Source organism: Mytilus trossulus, unplaced genomic scaffold (genome assembly GCF_036588685.1).
Source record: "Mytilus trossulus isolate FHL-02 unplaced genomic scaffold, PNRI_Mtr1.1.1.hap1 h1tg000050l__unscaffolded, whole genome shotgun sequence".
Lineage (NCBI taxonomy): Eukaryota > Metazoa > Mollusca > Bivalvia > Mytilida > Mytilidae > Mytilus > Mytilus trossulus.
In genome coordinates, this window is record NW_026963292.1 from 2,670,530 (window position 1) to 2,675,007 (window position 4,478).

The 4,478-nt window shown below is 33.0% G+C and overlaps 1 long non-coding RNA gene across 1 annotated transcript; it reads left to right on the forward strand.

Annotated features, from left to right (window-relative positions):
* The first annotated feature begins 539 nt into the window (after positions 1–539).
* LOC134699273 (uncharacterized) lies at positions 540–4,202 on the forward strand. The gene is made up of 3 exons (XR_010103542.1): positions 540–734; positions 2,722–2,919; positions 3,926–4,202. It is a non-coding gene; the product is annotated as an uncharacterized LOC134699273 (long non-coding RNA).
* Positions 4,203–4,478: the final 276 nt, after the last annotated feature.

The window sequence follows — 4,478 nt, forward strand, 5'->3', positions numbered from 1 at the left end:
ATCACATTTATCAATATTCAGCAAGTAAGTAATTTGGTGTTGAATGCCAGTAGATCACAATTTGTTAATTGAACTTTACCTGTTTAAGGGGCACTAGCTGCCAAATTTATGTTCTTCATCGATTTTTTATCAAATTCACATAACGTGTATATAGTGTTGAATTGTTTATTAAAATGTTTCGCACAATCTTGGCTGATATGCATATAACCATTATATTTCATGACACTGCATGAAAAAGAAATTGACTTATCTCATAATACCAGAACCAGAGACATATATATTGTATCTAATATCTCTGCCAGAACTAAAAAATAAACTACAGTAAGTCCACATACACATATTAAGAGGGTATGGATGTGAATTAACAGAATAGAGAACAAAGGACAAAGAAAAAAAGGAATGAAGTCAAGGATTTGTATAGTTATACAAATCCTTGATGAAGTATAGTGAAAGAAAGAGAATAATGTTGAAAAAGTGTAAGTTATTAAAAATATAACTAAAAAAAGAAGACAGAAAAAAAGACACCCCTCCTAGACGAGCCTTACATGCACTGTTATTACCCAAGGTTAATTTTACGGCGGCTCATTTTATTTTGGCTTAGAAATAAACATAATTGACAAGTTTCCTTCCCCTGCATTCTCGATCCCACATGTAAATAGCACGGTGATTTCAAAAAGACATTGCTACATCATTACAACACTTGCCGTCAGTATTTGAATATATTGATTAAGAAGGTATAGAAGATTAATGCACGCACACTATAATCCACTACTGGCCTAAATAGTTAGTCCGCAAACAACGAGGGTCATAAAAACCCAGCACTTTGAACACAGCCACCGGCATGGTGTGAATCTGAAAGCTTCCTACTAACCATTTCTACCCATAGAAAACTTTTGCCTTTCATTTATCAACAATGAACTATGTTGATATTAATGGTATATAAGAATTATTGGGGAATTCAAACCATTCCTATTGTAAGTGATAAAACTAAATTTATATCAGGGTGATTGAAATGAGGAAAATAAAGGGGGGATCAGGAGTTCAGGGCCCCCTGTTTGGGAAAATAATTAGTTGATTATATATGGAATCACTGAGTCATGGCAGGAGCAGGTCCCTCTTAGGCAGTCAGTGGGCCCCACTTATGAAAAGAAGGGAGGGTGAGTCCATAGGAGGTAATCCCCAACCCCTTTCAATTTGAGAATATGCTATTATCTTGTAAACGGTCCAGATCCCCATCCCTAAACCATATATATTCTTGAATGGGACGATAAAACAAATCAAATGAAATTAAAAGGAGGTCTTAGGGGGTTACCCCACCCTGTTCAATTTGAGAATGTGCTATTATCTTGTGAACGATCCAGATCCCCACCCCTAAATCATATATATTCTTGTCGGGGACAATAAAATTAATAATAAAATAAAAGAAAAGTGAAGTCCCACCCCCTCTAGTTTGAAAACTTGTAAACAGTCAACATCCCCACCCCTAAACCATATTTATATATTCTTGTATAGAACAATAAAACAAATCAAAGGAAATATAGGGAGAGTCCATGGGGTTCACCCCCACCCCCACATGTTTGAGAAACTTTTAAATGGTTGAGATCCCGTCATCCAGTGGTTAGGTGAAAAAATTTCAGGATCCCTGATCCCCACCCTCAAACCATATACAGGGGCGGATGCAGGAATTTTCGAAAGGGTGGGGGTGCTAACCCAGGGCAAAGGGGGGGTGCAAAACATATGTCCCAATACAAATGCATTGATCGGCAAAAATAAAGGGGGGGGGTGCGCACCCCCGGAACCCCCCCTCTGGATCCGCCACTGATATATATTCTTGTATGAGACTATTAAACAAATCAAATGAATATAGGACCATCCCCTTTGTCTTGGGTTGGGAACCCCCCCCCCTTTTTAAATGGCTGGATCCGCCCCGGGATACCATCTAGCTAGCTATAAAGGCTTTAAAAATATGAAATCAAACAAGGAAATTAACAGTGTAGGCAACTGTTTTGAATTTAAAAAAAAGTCTTTTACATTACATATATAAAAATGTTAAATTTTTTGTGCATTTATTTTTGCTTATCGTATTTTCATTAATGGACAAAATTGCATGATTGAATATTGTAATTTAAGAAAAATCAGCATACATGATATAAAATGGGAAGTGGAAACTGGGAATTTGACAAAGAGACAACAACCCAATCAAAGAGCAGACAACGGCCGAAGGTCACCTATGGGTCTTCAATGCAGTGAGAAAAATTCGGCACTGGTCTTCAGCTCATAAATATGTATCAGAAATGAAAACGAAATACAGCTTTCAGTTGTGTTAATAAAAACCTCACAATAAGTTCTGAATATCAGAATATACAGTTTTGCAAGATTCTCTCAAAATGTAGACATAGAGCTGAAAAACTGTCAGCATGGTCAGTGACTGAAAAATTAATCATGCGTACATTAAAGTCCATGGAGTCTATCTTAATATGCATACTCTCGTACAAAGGAATATAAGTATGCAAAAATAAAAGTATCTATGCCATTAATTTACAAGATCTTAATCAAGTAATAATTTCGGTTTGTTTAAATATTTCAGAGGTTAGTATGACCTCCTCTTTGGTGATGATGTGTTCGTTTTAAAGTTGGGAAAATTATTTGTACATGTACCAACAAAAATAAAAACACATTTAGTCAATCTAGAATTATGTTTTTATCATTTTTTATGTTTAGGTTGTCAGCAAGATGAAAAGGACAAGTATGCAGTTCAAAATTCAAAATGTGGATAAGTTGAGGTTCTAGGTCTTACCTTTGCAGATTTTAATATTTTGCATGAATGAATTCAAAGGTTTTATGATGGACAGCAGAGAAAGAAAAAACAACTTTTCAATTATCCTGCTCCTGGATAAATGTAAAACATCTTGTTTTTCGGTAAGTTTTATGCTCTGTTTTGATAGTGTTAGTGCATTCATCTTTCCAGTCTTTCCTCTGAATTGTAAGTTTTTGGTGAGTGTTCACCATGAATTTCAGTAAGTGACTTGTGGATTTACATGTATATACTCAAAATTTAGTACTAATATTAATGGGATTTTAGCATGACATCCTGCCAAATACTTGTTAATCATGTTTATGTTCCAGAACATACAAGTATTTGGACTGTACGCATACAGTCTGCCCAATTTTAAGAAGTGGGTCAAGTTTATTACAAACAAATGTACAGTACAGATCAACATAACTGAAATATTTAATAGAATAATACAAAAAGTTTAATTGCAGTGAAAATAAAAACACAGGTTTGGTCGAGCTGGTACCAGACAGTACAAGTATACTTAAATGGTCTGACTGTACACATATGGTGAGACTGTAAGTTCTGGACCGTAAAAGTAAGATCCGAATACTGATATGGTCTGGAACATTTATACATGTCTTAAAATTAATATCAAACACATTGGTGTTTTTGAACTTGGTAATAAGTTATTTGATAGAACTATAATGTTTTGGGATATCAAAATCAAAAATATCCCATTTTTACTTTTAATAAAGAAGAAGATTATTGATGTATGTTTAAATGTATATTAAAATGAGACAGCAAGCCAACAACACAAAAAATAAGGATAAAACATACATATTTTTTTTGTATCAATGTTATAATTTCCAATATGTTCAAAGAGTTCAAGGTAATTTTTCATTGAAATAAAACACAAATTGATTGTTATATGGTATTAGAATAGGAAGATGTGGTATATTGCTAATTTGACAATCCTCCATCAGAGACCAAAGGATGTAAGCCGTTAGCAACTGATGACACTGGACAACCTTTAACAATCAGTAAAATCCATACCACATAGCTATTTTTATTGAAAATCATATAATTGCTACATGTAGGTTTAAAATTTTGTATAATCCATTACTTTAGATTTTATTGGTTCTTTTTCAGAAGGATTGAAATTCACCACCTAGAATAAATGGAGAAAACATAGAAACAAGACCAGAATAAATTCAAAGACAAAAGTTGGATCAGTTATTATTTTCATCACTCAGTCAATGATTTGAAGTTCTTTTAAATTCAAAAAAATATTGAAACCACAATAATGTCAAAGTTCTGTGCCGAATGTCCAAAAAGTGGACTATACCATCAAACAATGCTGGATGATAAGAAACTATTAATGTTTTGTGTTGAGAGATATTGTGAAAAAAAATAGATTTACTTAAATAGCTACAAGTATGTTAAGCCTAACAATAGAGTTTTTATTGATTTCAAATGGCAAATAAATTGTGTTTCAAGAAAGTATTCTATAATTCATGAATAAACATATATTGATACTTACATTATCTGCTTTGTTGTTTAAAAGTTTAGTTTTGAACAGTTAAAGAACAATATGCTAATTTAACATTTCCCAAGAAAAAAAGATATTCAATTAAAAAGATTCATTTTATAATAATTTACTACCAAATAGAATACATTGTAACATACACATTACTGTTTATTT